Here is a 17236-nt window from a genome sequence, read left to right on the forward strand (position 1 = left end):
GTGATCTTCCATTTGTTCCAAACTATTATTCCTGCATATCCAGGCTGTTTAAAATTCTGCCTTCAAGATTTCCATAGATTATTGAAAAAATGAGCATTTTTTAAAACTCTTAAATGCTCATTTCAAATTCACTGTATTGGGGTCGTACAAGCTTGCGTGTCAGGATGACTGGGAGTCCCATGCGGTCATGGTCACAATCCCCTTTTTCTGTTCTGAGAAGGCACAACAGCTAGTGGCAGGCTCTGTCTTTGCAATGGATCACGTGTGTGATTGCTAAGAGCTTTCTTGTAAATAGTCCAAGTTCCAATGCTTTAACCTTTCAGAAGAGACCATTAAAAGGAGAGATAAATGCTCTTAAAACTTTCCAGAAAATACAAAGAAATCTTTATAGGAGAAGGAAGTTTAAGATTACTCATACCCCTCCAATATCACACTTTGGGGGAGGAGAAGCAGGAAAAGTTGTGGTGGTGAATCATAGTTTTAAGTGCTGAGTCAAAGGTCAGATAGAAAGTCTTTATTGAGACATACTCTAGGAAAATAACCTGCCCTTCAATGTCCTTACAGTACTCCCTCGATGTCTCTGATCCAGCTCCCACCCTCAGCCCCTGCCCTAGCCCTGTGTCTATCGATCCCTGTCTCATCCACCTCTCCTTCTGGCTCACTCATCTTTGCCTCCCTCTGGTTTCTCCAAAGACTACAAGGATCACTCCCATGATGGCCTTTGTCTTCTCTGTTTTTTGGATCATGCGTGGTCTTTCCCCGGATAGCTACATCCACAAAGACAACTCCCTCAGCATCCTCAACTCTTTGCCCAGGTAGTTCCTCACCTGACCATCCTATTTCAAATTTCGCCTGCACCAACTAACCCCCCTTCACCATGCCCTGCTTTCCAGATCTCCTTGTCTTGCTCTTTTTTCCCTGTAGCACTTATAACTTTTTACATATCTATAATTTGCTTTCTTAATTGTGTTTATTTTTTATTTTTGCTTTTGCACTAGAATGTAAACTCTGTGAGTGCTTGTGTCCATTTTGCTCCTTGATGTTTCAATACAATTTGTTGACTGGATGAATGACTGTTAGCATGCATCCTTATGCCTGACTAAAGTAGTATCTTCACATTTAAAAACTTTAAAAAATTGATCAATATTTCTTATTATAAAAGGAACATATGCTTATAGAAACAAGATTAAACAAGACAGAAGTATATAATGTAAGAAGAGAACATCTGTCTCTCACCCTCACACATTCCTGGAGATAATCACTGGAAATAGTTTGATATGTCTTCTTCCTGATGTTTCTGTTAGATTGTGCAAATATATCAGACAGTAAAGAAACTGCCTGTAATGCAGTAGGCCCAGTTTGATCCCTGGGTCAAACCTGGCTTCCCTTGTAGCTCAGTTGGTAAAGAATCCGCCTTCAATGAAAGAGATCTGGGTTCAGTCCCTGGTTTGGGAAGATCTCCTGGAGAAGGAAATGGCTACCCACTCCAGTATTCTTGCCTGGGAAATCCCACGAACAGAGGAACCTGGTGGGCTACAGTCCATGGGATCACAAGAGTCAGATACGACTGAGCCACTCACACTCAGAAAAAAATAGATATATGGATGTCACTTAACATAGCCTGTTCATTTTTCCAAGTTAGCATATTGGTTTTTCTTTTTAACAAATGTATTTTTAATTCTGTGTGCTATAGTCTGTTGATGAACAATTAACAATATTTCCAAATTTTCTCCTACAATGATGCATGAATACCTTGTATGAAAGAATGTGAGGATTCACACTAGTGTCTGTTTTCTTTGTGTGTGTGTGTGCCTGTGTGTGTGTGTCTTTGACATCTAGTTTTATTGTTGACATTCTCAGTAGTAATCAAAGTCTTTTTTTTAGGGACTCAAGCTGAAGCATAATTGTTTAGGATATTCTCAAGGACCATGTGCTTATCATTCTTTTTTTAGATTTTTTTAATTGGAGTAAATTGTTTAACAATATTGTGTTCATTTCTGTCATACAGCAATGTCAACTAACTGTAAATATATAAGTATACATACATCCCCTCTGTCTTCAGCCTGCCTCCTTACCACTCTATTATTTCTATAGATACATTCAATTCAGTTCAGTTCAGTCGCTCAGTTGTGTCTGACTCTTTGCGACCACATGAATTGCAGCACACCAGGCCTCCCTGTCCATCACCAACTCCTGGAATTTACTCAAACTCATGTCCATCGGGTCCGTGATGCCATCCAGCCATCTCATCCTCTGTCGTTCCCTTCTCCTCCTGCCCCCAATCCCTCCCAGCATCAGGGTCTTTTCCAATGAGTAAACTCTTCGCATGAAGTGGCCAAAGTATTGGAGTTTCAGCTTTAGCATCATTCCTTCCAAAGAAATCCCAAGGCTGATCTCCTTCAGAATGGACTGATTGGATCTCCTTGCAGTCCAAGGGACTCTCAAGAGTCTTCTCCAACACCACAGTTCAAAAGCATCATTTCTTTGGCACTCAGCTTTCTTCACAGTCCAACTCTCACATCAATACACAACCACTGAAAAAAGCACAGCCTTGACTAGACGGACCTTTGTTGGCAAAGTAATGTCTCTGCTTTTGAATATGCTATCTAGGTTGGTCCTAACTTTCCTTCCAAGGAGTAAGCGTCTTTTAATTTCATGGCTTCAATCACCATCTGCAGTGATTTTGGAGCCCAGAAAAATAAAGTCTGACACTGTTTCCACTGTTTCCCCATCTATTTCCCATGAAGTGATGGGACCAGATGCCATGATCTTCGTTTTCTGAATGTTGAGCTTTAAGCCAACTTTTTCACTCTCCACTTTCACTTTCATCAAGAGGCTTTTGAGTTCCTCTTCACTTTCTGCCATAAGTGTGGTGTCATCTGCATATCTGAGGTTATTGATATTTCTCCTGGAAATCTTGATTCCAGCCTGTGCTTCTTCCAGCCCAGCATTTCTCATGATGTACTCTGCTTATAAGTTAAATAAGCAGAGTGACAATACATAGCCTTGACGTACTCCTTTTCCTATTTGGAACCAGTCTGTTGTTCCATGTCCAGTTCTAACTGTCGCTTCCTGGCCTGCATATAGGTTTCTGAAGAGGCAGGTCAGGTGGTCTGGTATTCCCATCTCTTTCAGAATTTTCCACAGTTTATTGTGATCCACACAGTCAAAGGCTTTGGCATAGTCAATAAAGCAGAAATAGATGTTTTTCTGGAACTCTCTTGCTTTTTCAATGATCCAATATGTTGGCAATTTGATCTCTGGTTCCTCTTCTTTTTCTAAAACCAGCTTGAACATCTGGAAGTTCATGGTTCATGTATTATTGAAGCCTGGCTTGGAGAATTTTGAGCATTACTTTACTAGTGTGTGAGATGAGTGCAATTGTGTGGTAGTTTGACCATTCTTTGGCATTGCCTTTCTTAGGGATTGGAATGAAAACTGACCTTTTCCAGTCCTGTGGCCACTGCTGAGTTTTCCAAATTTGCTAGCATATTGAGTGCAGCACTTTCACAGCATCATCTTTTAGGATTTGAAAGAGCTCAACTGTAATTCCATCACCTCCACTAGCTTTGTTCGTAGTGATGCTTTCTAAGGCCCACTTGACTTCACATTCCAGGATGTCTGGCTCTAGGTGAGTGATCACACCAACGTGATTATCTGGGTTGTGAAGATCTTTTTTGTATAGTTCTTCTGTGTATTCTTGCCACCTCTTCTTAATATCTCCTGCTTCTGTTAGGTCCATACCATTTCTGTCCTTTATCGAGCCCATCTTTGCATGAAATGTCCCCTTGGTATCTCTGATTTTCTTGAAGAGATCTCTAGTCTTTCCCATTCTGTTGTTTTCCTCTATTTCTTTGCATTGATCGCTGAGGAAGGCTTTCTTATCTCTCCTTGCTATTCTTTGGAACTCTGCATTCACATGCTTATTTCTTTCCTTTTCTCCTTTGCTTTTTGCTTCTCTTCTTTTCACAGCTATTTATAAGGCCTCCTCAGACAGCCATTTTGCTTTTTTTGCATTCGTTTTTCTTGGGGATGGTCTTGATCCCTGTCTCCTGTACAATGGTATGAACCTCCATCCATAGTTCATTAGGCACTCTGTCTATCAGATCTAGTCCCTTAAATCTATTTCTCACTTCTACTGTGTAATCATAAGGGATTTGATTTAGGTCATACCTGAAAGGTCTAGTGATTTTTCCTACTTTCTTCAATTTCAGTCTGAATTTAGCAATAAGGAGTTCATGATCTGAGCCACAGTCAGCTCCAGGTCTTGTTTTTGCTGACTGTATAGAGCTTCTCCATCTTTGGCTGCAAAGAATATTATCAATCTGATTTCAGTGTTGACCATCTGGTGATGTCCATATGTAGAGTTTTCTCTTGTGTTGTTTGAAGAGGGTGTTTGCTATGACCAGTGCATTCTCTTAGCAAAACTCTATTAGCCTTTGCCCTGCTTCATTCTGTACTCCAAGGCCAAATTTGCCTGTTACTCCAGGTGTTTCTTGACTTCCTACTTTTGCATTCCAGTCCCCTATAATGAAAAGGACATCTTTTTTGGGTGTTAGTTCTAAAAGGTCTTGTAGGTCGTCATAGAACCGTTCAGCTTCTTCAGCATTACTGGTTGGGGCATAGGCTTGGATCACCGTGATATTGAATGGTTTACCTTGGAAATGAACAGAGATCATTCTGTCATTTTTTAGATTGCATCCAAGTACTGCATTTCAGACTCTTTTGTTGACCATGATGGCTACTCCATTTCTCCTAAGGGATTCCTGCCCACAGTAGTAGATATAATGGTCATCAGAGTTAAATTCACCCATTCCAGTCCATTTTAGTTTGCTGATTCCTAGAACTCTTTAAAGATATGTCCCTTTAACATTTGTAAATCAACTGCCAGCATGTCCTTCAAAGAGGCTGTACCCATTTCTACTACTTCTAACATTCAGTCCCTGCCTGTTTCTCCACACTTTTGTAAGCACTAGATGTTTTACTCTTTGCCAATTTAGTGGGAAAAAATAGTTTTTCTCTTGACTTAGCATCCCCTGATTGGTAGTTATATTGAGTATTTTTACATGTGATTACAGTTACATATATTTATACTATAAAATGTTTATTTGAGAATTTCCCCATTTTCTCTAATGTATTATTTTCTTTTTGTTGAGTTTTTACAAGATACCATTCCTTTGCTGGTTGCTGCTTTTGCTGCTAAGTCATTTCAGTCGTGTCCAACTCTGTGCGACCCCATAGACAGCAGCCAACCAGGCTCCTCTGTCCCTGGGATTCTCCAGGCAAGATTAGTGGAGTGGGTTGCCATTTCCTTCTCCAATGCATGCATGCATGCTAAGTCGCTTCAGTTGTGTCCAACTCTGTGCGACCCTATAGATAGCAGCCCACCAGGCTCCTCTGTCCACGGGGTTGTCTAGGCAAGAATACTGGAGTGGGTTGCCATTTCCTTGCTGGTTAAACAGGTTGCAAAAATTTTCTGTCATTTGTCTTTTAGCTTGTTTATAGTACCTTTCATTATACAGTGGCTTAAAATGGTTATATTATAAATCTGTCAGTCTCTTCCTAATGACTAATGACTTCTAGGATTTCAGTCTTTTCCAATTCAAAACAATATAAAAATCTTTTAAAGCTTTTTGTTTTAGAACATTCTTATTAGACAAATTTTTGTTTGACAATTTAACTGGAATTTATTTTGCATACTTTCTGAGGTAGGGATTTACATTGATCTATTTCTTCTCAGTAAAACAACCATAATTCTAACTCAAATAAATATATTAATAATATTCCCACATTTTAAAATGCCACTTTTACATTTATAAATTCACAGATATACAAGGGTTTTTTTCTGGACTCTCAATACTGTCCCATTGATATACCTGTCTTCTCTGGGCCAATATCACACTATTCTAATTCATAGTAAGTTTATAGCTTATTTTGATATCAAGAGGAGCAAGTTCAGCAGAAAAAAAGTTTGGATATTTCTATTTTCCTTTCTTTTTACATTGCTCTTTTCCAACCTGATTGCAGCCGCTCGGGTTTGCTGTGGCCGCACTGATTACTGTGTTTATCTTGGCTCTTCAAGATCTCATACTTTGCATTCTTATGCACTACAGCCATTTTCTTCCTCCTTTGAGGCTAGATCCCATTTTGGAAGAGCGATGTTGTGATTAAGATTCAGATGATTGTAAACTGCCTCTTTACATGCCATGTAGGTAGATTTAGAAGGACAAATTTGAGTAATTTGATAATTTGCAGCTCATTTGACCGAATGGTAAAACAACTCCCAGGATCCTCCAACCTCATTCTCTGTTGCTACTTACCCATTTAGACATGCCAAATTCTCAGTCTATGCTGAAAACAAAGAAAACACAGATTATCTGACAGCTTCTCCATTCATTTTCACTATTTGAAAGAATTGCTTAGTATAAATTATATAATTATTTGGCTGGGTTAAGATCAGTGATATTGTAGTGGAGAACAAGAATTAAATTTTACATTGTGACACTATCAGCTTTCTTAGTAGTAATAATCATTATATATTTACATTAAAATTTACTTTAATATTTCCAAAGTGCTTCCCTTCATAATGTAATTCCAACTGACCTTTCAAAATAGGATTTCATATGACATAGTGTAGCTGTGTATCTAAATATAGTCATTTTAAGTGAACTAATATCATGGAACGTTGAATACAAATTAAAACCTTGGAACAATGAATGCTAATAAAAATTAAATTTTATAATGAAATGTTAAGAGGAAACATTTTTTTACTTTATTTATAAAGTGCAAGTGGCATTTTGATTTCTGAATTTCACTGAAATAATACTATGATTTGGGGCTACAATGCTTCCATTTTCAGACACTGTTTTAGATCTAACATGGAATGTCTTCCCTCCCCCAGTCCTATAGCAAAGAATGAATGTTGGATGCTCACTCCCTTAACAGTGGGGTTGGATGTGGACTCTAGGCTCCCCTGCTGTTGAACATAACAAACAAGCTGACCATGAGATTCCAGATGTTTCTATTTCTTTTTGTTTAAGACCATTGGACCTCCCAGGAGTAAATGTCAGCATGGTTGAGTGGGAAACCCTGTCCCCTTTAGGTTGGGAACAAAATGTTAACTTTGTGGCATTGCCAAAAATGTAAACGTCGGTCCCTCAGAGCAAGAAAGTCTCACAGACCCAAAGCATCAACTTGCACCACTGGTGACACCGGCCAGAAATATAAGTCCATTTAGAAAACACAGCCTAGGTTGAAAGACAGCTGTCCTGATTTGATGCTGTAAATGGGTCACTTGAATTTTACAATGATCTCTGACTGAGGAACATACAGGGAGTTCTCTAGCTGTGGTTTTAAATATTGGTTGGCAAGGAGAAGGAGGTTATGGGGAGATTGGAGTAGAAAATTGATGCCACCTACCTGGGTGAAAGAGGACACAGAATAGAGCTTCTGCCGAGAGAGATGAGGGAAGGCTAGTGGAGAGAGTCATCAGGTGTTAGGTCTGATGAAGCTCATTGTTTATCTCATTTACTCTGTTCATCAATCCAAATGTGCATTTGGAGCTCAGTCAGCAAGAGCTGGTTTTAAAATGAGAAAGCCTACTTAAAAACCCATTGATAGAATCAGAACTTCTGAAAAGCAATCCTTTCATAGGCTCATCACATTTTAGTGGTATGTGGGCCGCGAGGTCAATGCCATGGAATGAATTAATCTCCTCAAGTACACACTGGCCTATATCTGAGCTTAATGTGGTTGTTTTAGACTGATGGCTTATTAATCCATGACCATTTTCATAATTTTAGTTTTTTGGTCTTGACACAAACAGTCCTTTCTAACAAGCCCTCTAAACTTCTACTTAAGATTCCATGAAAACCACACTGAAGCAATTAAGTGAGAGGAATCGAGAATTCTAAATGTTCCTCACAGTGATCGTTTGGCATTGAGACTTTGAAGGGACAGAAGGTGTGCCACTTGGGTTATTTTTTTGCTTGCTACTGGAAAGACACGCAGAACCATTTGCGATGCTAATTTTAAAAGCCAGTTGGTAAGATGAATGAAACCAAGCCGTAAAATACAGCTCAAGTGGGCTTCGCATGGAGTAGTGTACACCAAACAATGGGAAAGGGCAAAAAGAAAGAAGTAAAACACTCCTTCATGGCAAGACTATTTCCAGGCCAAAGGCAAATTTTCCCTAGTGTGAGACGGTGGTGCTTTTGATTTTCTGAGCTAAAGAACTGATATCCTGTGCTGCACCCCCGCCTCCTCCTAGCCTGCCTGCTCACTATTAAAGCTGAGTTTTCCCTGGGCTGAAAACTGCTTGTACATTGGCCATTTGACTTGCCAGCATTCTGCTCTCCTGTGGAAAATGTGGATCTTCAGCCACATAATGTCTTTCCATTAGTGATGGCGGCTCTCCAGAGTAGGGCTGTGGTTTAAACACAAATGGGCAGTGCGGGCCAAAATGAATGCAATTTCAAGTCTACTATCTTTAAAAGGTGGATCTGGAGGCAATTTAGTGAGTGTAAATTACAATTGACTTTGGAAGAAATAACTCATACACTTGAACCTCCTCAGATGTGTAGCCAATAGGGGGTAGCCAGGCTAACATGAAATTTTACACATCCATCAGCTAAAGAAGAGATCCAAATGTAAAAACCTAGCTATCATATGGATTCGTAACACCCCCTGGAGGACTCACAGCCCACAAATCAATGAACGGTTTATGCTGAGCCAAATATGTACTTTCACAGAGCTTCTCATTTTCCTTAACTGTTTCAGAACGCCATATGGGAGAAGCACAACAGCCCAGGAACTGCTCGTGAAGAAGGCAGACCTCGGCAGTGAGAGGGGTACCTTGAGAGGTGGCCACAGACAGGTTGTTGGCCAGCTCCTTGGCTCTGCCTAGCAACAGTATTAAGTAATCTTTAAAACTCGAGCCCAAGGGACAGTGTCCGCCACAGGGACAGTTTCCGCCACACGGGTGTTCTTTGGTCTCTGGTACTCTAGAAGTTATCTGACGTGATGCTTACTACCACTGACTCTCTTCATGGTGATGCTACCCATCAATGGTGAATTAGAACAATCTGATCGGGGTTTCTGTCTTGCTCTCTTCTTTTATGTTTGGGGAGCCTGGTGCACTGCAATCCATGGGGTCGCTAGAGTCGGACACGACTGAGCGACTTCACTTTCACTTTTCACTTTCATGCATTGGAGAAGGAGATGGCAACCCACTCCAGTGTTCTTGCCTGGAGAATCCCAGGGACAGGAAGCCTGGTGGGCTGCCGTCTATGGGTCGCACAGAGTCGGACACGACTGAAGCGACTTAGCTGCAGCAGCAGAGACCTGTTATCTTTACTTGACGTCTACAGCCAGAAATGCTGACACATTCACAGGATTTGCTCTCCTTCAGAGTCTTCCCAGTTTATGGTTGTGAAATACAAATGTACTTAATGATAGTGCTCTATGGGTAAAAAGGACATTTTTTGGTAGTTAAATTCTTAAAGCATTAGTAACTAAATTGCAAACAGAGAGAGCTGTTTATTAACAAGCAAATAAAATGCAGGTCATTTCTTTTTGGATAATGCTGTTGTCTAAAATGATATCATATATACTTTTGCATTCTTTGAAAAAGAGAGCTGAAGTTTATGTATCTTGATTACTGACATTTTTATGTTTAGCAAACTTTCAATGACAACATCTTACTTCTCTGCCTGCATTAAAAATTTGTCAACTAAAATATTCAAAACAAAAACTTAGAATAGACTGTATGTGGATGATTCTAAGCAAGTAGATATGGAAGAAAATGTTTTTCATTTACAGTAATATGTGACTTGAAATTCCAAGTTTGCCCTGCTTATTTTATGTGTGTTTTTGTTGTATAAATATATATATAGTTGTTATTGTTACCTAGCATTTCAGTTAGGATGTGCATCCTAACTGACCCCACAGACTGTAGCCTGACAGGCTTCTCTGTCCATGGGGATTCTTCAGGCAGGAGTACTGGAGTGGGTTGCCATGCCCTCCTCCAGAGGATCTTTCCAACCAGGGATTGAACCCAGATCTCCCGCATTGCAGGAGGATTCTTTACCATCTGAATCACTAGTATTATTATATGTGTCAGCTAAATAAGGGGAGCTAGGCTACATTTCTGACTTTCCACGTCCTCTGCGCCACAGCCCTGGGGAGACACAGTGTTATATATAAGTCCCATAAAGTCTTAATAAAGACTGAAATCTGATACTGGTATTGATGTTGTCTTGAGGCTGAGAATCCTGACTCTGTGTAGGTGCTAATCATACACTTTGATCCCCTCCCAAATAGAATTATTAAATGAAAAGTCAAAAGGGACTTAAAATTTGCTTTTCCATCTTTCTTATAAATTAATGCATTGTCAAGGGAGATAGAGTGGTCTGCCCAAACCAGAGCTAGAATTCTGCTGTTCTGCATTTTAGCCACATTCTTTTAATTATGATGCACAGATAAGTTGAGAAGGAAGAACCAAAAGAAAAATAATATGCACTTGCATTTATTTTGGATTTTTACCTGTATGAAAATTAAGTTTTGTGGGGGGCCTCTGAGTGGCAAGCTTATGTCTTCTTTTGCCCCTAGCATATTATCGGCGTACCCAGAGACCTCATGGCATGACACCAAGAAATTTTCCAAACAGTTTTGAGCTTTCTTCAAAGCTCATGAAAAGAAAAACTCAGATGTGCTTTTGTGGAGAGTAGTCCAATTCCCACAGCTTAGATCTGGTCTTAGAATATTCCTGAGATGTGAGTCTTTGTGTTCAGGGTCTTAAGAGGAGAGGATTGCATATATATCACTAGGAAACAGAAAGATGTTAATGTAAAGAAAGCAACCTTTAGTTCCCACTTTGTGTATGGGAGAATTCATTAATTTCTTCTTTTCTATGTTTGAAGTGTTGAGTATTTTTTTTATTGAAGTATAAGTGCTTTACAATGTTGTATTAGTTCCTTCTGTACAACAAAGTGAATCGTCTATATGTATACATGTATCACCTCCCTTTTGGACCTCCCTTCCACACCCTAACCCCAACCCTCTAGGTCACCACAGAACCCTGCGCTGAGCTCTCTGTGCTATACAGCAGCTTCCCACTAGCTAGCTATTTCACACGTGGTAGGGTATATCACGTGTATGTCAACCCTAATCTTCCAATTTATCCCAGCCTCCCTTTTCCCACTGTATCCACATGCCCATTCTCTACATCTACATCTCTATTTCTGCTATGCAAATAGGTTCATCTGTACCATTTTTTTAGATTTCACATATATGCATTAATATACATGATATTTGATTTTCTCTTTCTGACTTCACTCTGTATGACAGACTCTAGGTCCACTCACATCTCTACAAATGATCCAATTTTGTGCCTTTTTATCACTGGGTAATACTCCATTATATGTATGTACCACATCTGTATCCACTCCTCTGTAATTGGACATTTAGGTTGATTCCATGCCCTGGCTACTGTCAATAGTGCTGCAATGAACATTGTGATACATGCACCTTTTTGAATTATGGTTCTCTCCAGATACATGCCCAATAGCAAGATTGCTAGATCATATGGTAACTATTTTTGGTTTCTTAAGGAATCTCCACCCTGTTCCACATAGTGGCTGTAGCAGTTTACATTCCCACCAACAGTGTAAGAGGGTTCTCATTTCTCTGCACCCTCTCCAGCGTTTATTATTTGTAGATTTTTTGATAACACAGCTGACAGATGCAGGCAAAGGAGGGGAGAGATGGAGTTCTTCAGATCAGTGCTGCCACCATCTTTCCTTTTAGGTTCTATCTGCTGAATTCTTCTCTCTTCCTTTTCTCCCTCTCTCCCTTCATCCCTTCCCTTCCTTCCTTCTTAAGCTAGGACTTAACAGAATTCCAGCTCTGTCAGCCAGAGTCCTGGTAGATACAGTAAATTAAATGTTCTCTTCCTACTTGGTAGCATAAAATTCAGCACAGATATAGTCAGATTTTTCTTAACTCTAATATGCTTTTTCTGAACAGACTTTTGCCACACAAAATTTTTGCTGCTATTTATGTATAAGAATATTTGAAGCAAAAAGCATAGTATTACTATATTTCCATCATTGATTATATTCTCTCTGAGCACATGGGTATTGTCAGGGATCAAGAGAAGAAAGGCCTCCTCCTGGGAAAGACCTCTCCCCAGCATCCACACCCTGTGATCATTGTCCCCAGAGCAGCCCTCAGGGGTGTGGCCCAGGAAAGGGTTGTTACTCAGAGTCAAGAAATTAAGAGAACTGCTGTGTTTCTGCCAAGAGATGCTGAGAATGACTTTTCTCAGGTTCAAGAAGTGGTTCTGGTCCTTTTCCTACATTGCTGATCACTCTTGTTTTTCAAAGGCTCTTATGACTTTCCTGCTGCTCGTCAACCCTTCCTTCCGCCAAGCTGGGCTCATTAGGTGCCTGTGTTTTCTTCAGTCATGCCTTCCTGGGAGGTGACAGTCCTTTTAAAATCTACCTGCCCTTTTAGTTCTTTAAAAAATAGCTTTAAGGTGGAAATATAAAATGGTCAGCCACTATGGAAAAGAATGTGGAGAGTCTTCAAAAAAATAAAAATAGGACTACACACAGTCTAGCAACCCGATTTCTGGGTACTATCCAAAGGAAATGAAAACATGGTATGGAAATGAAAACAGTCATTCCCACGTTCATCACAATAGTATTCACAGTGTCCAAAGGTTGTAATCGATCAGTAGATGAGTGGATGGAGAAAATGTGGCATATACATACAATGGACTATTATTCAGCCTTTCAAAAGAAGGCAATCCTGTGAAGTGCCACTATATGATTGAACCTTGAGGACATTGTGTTAAATGAAATAAGCCAGACACAAAAAGACAGATATGGCACAAGTGCATTTCGAGGTCTCCAGCAGTCAATCTCACGAAAGCAGAAAGGAAAATAGTGGTTGTGAGATGATGAGGTGAAGGGAGTTGCTGTTTCACGGGTATACGGTTTTAGTTTTGCCAAATGGAGAAGGTCTAGACATCAACGCACAACGACGCACATAGTGTTCACACTTCTGTACTATACTTTAAAGATGGTTAACATGGTAAACTTTATGGTATATGTTTTTTATCCATGATTTTCAAAAGTAGAATTCAGGATGACTATTCCTTCTTCGAAGTAGGAATGGGATGCAGTGTATGACATTGAAGCACTCAGGCCTTTCTCTCCTTGGTCCTGGGCTCAGTCTCTTTCCATCTCTTACCCTCACAAGAGAAGGTAATCTTGGATCTCAAGATTTTCCCCCAAAGAATCAGAAGGAAATGGGGAGGTGAGTAAGGCAACAAGGGGCCTATGAGAAGGATGGAGTTGCTTCTCAAGGGTTTCTGGAGAGAGAAGAGAGAGGAAAGAAAGAAACTGGTGTGGGAAAAAATAGGACACCACTAACCTCTATAGTACCTTGGCATGGATGAGAAAAAGAGGTCCCTCTGATGAAATACTTTGGCCACCTGATGCGAAGAACTGACTCATTTGAAAAGACCCTGATGCTGGGAAAGATTGAAGGCAGGAGGAGAAGGGGACAACAGAGGATGAGGTAGTTGGATGGCATCACTGACTCAATGGACATGGGTTTGAGTAAACTCCAGGAGTTGGTGATGGACAGGGGAGGCCTGGTGTACCGCAGTCCATGGGGTCACAAAGAGATGGACATGACTGAGCGACTGGACTGAACTGAACTGAACTGGGTGGGTTTGCCCACCTGCTCCATGGCTGGCACCTTTCTTTATTTGAGGATATAGAGCTCCTTGCTCCAACAGAGTCCCATTAGAGCTATCTCTTGGCATGCGAGTGTGGGCTAGATTCTGCTTCTTTTGGAAAACTATTCAGACACTCTCTGGGAAGGGCAGTGTATAGGAGAAGGAAAAAAGGTTTTGAAAATATATAAAAATATAAATATTTATATTTATATAAATAAGTAAAACAAGTAAAACTGGAAATTGTATCCTCTTCATAAGTTTTTTTTTTAAATAATTTTATTTATTTATTTATTTGGCTGTGCTGGGTCTTTATTGCTGTCCAAGCTCTTCTCATAGTTGCTGAGAGCAGGGGCTACTCTCTAATTGTGGTGCTTGGGCTTCTCATTGTGGTGGCTTCTCTTGTGGAGCAAGGACTCTAGGGTGTGTGGACTTCAGTAGTTGCAGCACGTGGGCTCTAGAGCACAGGCTCAATAGTTGTGGCAGACAGGCTTAATTGCTCCATGGCATCTGGGATCTTCCTGGATCAGGGATCAAACCCGTGTCTCCTGCATTGGCAGGTGGATTCTTTACCACTGAGCCACCAGGGAAACCGTGATAAGTTTTTCTTTCTTTTTTTTTTTTTAAAGAACTCAAGATATGAAATAATTAAAAACATAAGTCAATATAAATAATATAACAGACCTATGCATAGCACCACCGTTGCCATATTTTCTTCAGATACAGTAGTTGCAGATACGTTCTTGCTAATGTTCCAGGCATAGTTAAAATCCACTTATCCTTCCTCTTCCTACCTCCCCAGAAGTAAGCTTCATGCTGAAGTTGATATTTATCTTTCCTGTGTTTACACTTTTACCATTTGCATATATAAATAATATATAGTCATCTTTGGGCATATTTGAAAAATAAATATTAATATTTTAAATAAATACAGATATTATATAAGCAGTGAGAAAGGTGATAGGATCCTTTTGAAACTTGTTTTTTGCATTCAGTATTATATTTTTGAGCTATTTTTAATCATCATATACTGATTAAGTTCTATTATTTTAACTGCTCTATAGTATTCCCTTGTGTGGTTGTACAGTAATTTTCCTCATTCATCTTGCTACTGGAGAACAAGTGGGTTGTTTGCACTAAAAACAATGCAATCCCTGAGTGCACATTCTTACAAGCCCACATGAGAGCCTGCCTATTCTGTTACTTCCCTTATGCAAAGGGAACTACTGATACAATGCCCTGAAATCCCAATATTCTTGGGGTGAACATGCATATTATGTATGTATTGTCAAAGTTGATACAGTCAGAAAAGAAATCCATTCTTAGAAACTTTCCACTGCCATCCCACCCTCCCTTCTCCCCATGCCACTCTCTCCACCATCAAAGTCCTGAAATGCTTTGATTCTTCCATTTTGCAGAAAGATGGTGTAGAAGGAAATGATGTCTCTGAGTCTGAGTCCAGACTAAATTTAGCCCTAAGATCTTTGAAATATTGATGACAAGGGTAAAAAGAGAAAATATTATGTAAAAACTTCAATTTTTTCCCTTCCCAGAAGTGGAATGGAAACTTGATTATAGATGGGAGTAGACTCTATCTGGGACAAGATTTTTGAAAGAGATATTTTGTTTTGCAGACTTAAAGTAGTAGCTACTACCAAACCTGCTGCCTGCCATCAGCGGCACCAATGAACTCCTGATAAAAACACAGCCTATTGTCTCAGAGGTAAGCAGAATCGCGAATACTGCTTCTGGGCAGACTTTATTTTCTAAGGTGGATTGAGACTATTTTGTACCTGAATACTGTTGTCATTACTTCTGGAAATGAATATTTAAAGAGGGGAAAAAAAGAGTACTGTACAACTGGAGCTTAGGCGAAGACGCTGGCCCTGGCCAATGCAGGGCTACTTAGAGGCATGGTTGCCAAAGTATTATTTGTTGAATGAATGAAAGCAGGCTTGGATTTGGGGTGCAGGACATTCTTTCCACCTCCTTATACACTCTGAAGTCTTGTGGAGAGATCCATTAACAGGAGCCAGGAGCGATAGTGAGAATTCCTTGTGGCATGTGAGCAGGAGAACGGGGGACCCAGGAAAACAGAAGAATAGGGTGGGGGAAACTTTCAGGTAGCTCATGTGATCACCTCTTTGGGGACTTACAGAAAAAAAAAACTGGGAGACATTTTGTAGGTGCACAGAAATCAATCAGGTGAGGAGACATAGGAATTTAAACAACTGAGCTTGAATAGAACCTTATTAATATTCAAAAGCTGCTGAATGATGGAGTCTGCACAGCTGTTTTCCTTTTCTTTTGGAGGAACAGTGCTAAAAAGAAATGGCTGTTTCTTTCTGTTTCTAGGCATAGAAATCCTTTGGAAAGTGACAAATTTTGCAGGGAGTATATTAGGCTTGAAAAGGAGGCAATTACAGAATAGTGAGAAGATTTTTAGCTAGCAATCCCTGACAATTTGATTTGTAAATGTACTGCCCATGTAATTTGGATTTAATTCCCTACTATTTTATCTAACCTGAGTGTTAAGAGTTGCCGGGCAGGGCTGGGAGGGAGGTGCAGTGGGATGGGGGGAATAGACAAATAACCTTTCCACTAAGATTGAGGCTTCACATTGATGTTTATAACATTTTAATGTAGGTGTATACTTTATTTAAAAATTCCTTGAGTAATTTTTTCTTTGATACCTAATTATTAATTGGACTGAGATGGTACATTTTACTTTTGATTAGGTTTCTCCAATATTTCAGCATGTATGAGTAATGAATGCTCAGTGTTTCTATCCTTCAGGGTTAAGAGACATCTCGTTATACTTGCCTGGATCACTTAGGACTTTAAACTCCTAATTTTTAAAGGTATTGGTTTATTGTTGCTTTTAATTTCATTTTGAATTATAAAGCTCTCTGAGACCTTGCTGAAGAGGGATGTATGAATTTATTATATTGTTCTTATTATTGGTCATATGTTATCCATGCAATATTAATGGAAAAACCGGGAGAGATAAGGTAAGGTTTTAAAGCAAGAGACTCATTTATAAGAACCAAACCTTACAGCCTTTTCTTTTTCCTTTCCCCCCACCCCCCCAGTTTCATCATTTTTCTGCCTCTGCCTTGCTCTGTTAGCTTGTTAACAGTATAGTTTCTATAGCAACACCTATTGGTTGTAATAATGAAAGCCACAGCAAGATCTCCTGCAGAGAAATCCTTGATGCTGACAAGATCAACTCATATTTTCTTTGTCCGATGTTTTCTATTTTTTCTTGGAATGACCCTTTTAGCAGAATATAAAAGATCTCCACTAATTACTTGTGAAATAAACAGCTGAAGTCAGGCAGCCCCGACAACACATCGGATGTTAGCTTTATTCCAGCAATGGTGAGATACTGCCTGAAGGAACAAGCCAATTTCTTTAGCTATAAATTTTACTAGCCAGCACTGTTATCATGGAATAAAATGAAGGTCAGTCCACTTCTTCCAATTTGAGCTA

Source organism: Bos javanicus, chromosome 9 (genome assembly GCF_032452875.1).
Source record: "Bos javanicus breed banteng chromosome 9, ARS-OSU_banteng_1.0, whole genome shotgun sequence".
NCBI classification, from domain to species: domain Eukaryota; kingdom Metazoa; phylum Chordata; class Mammalia; order Artiodactyla; family Bovidae; genus Bos; species Bos javanicus.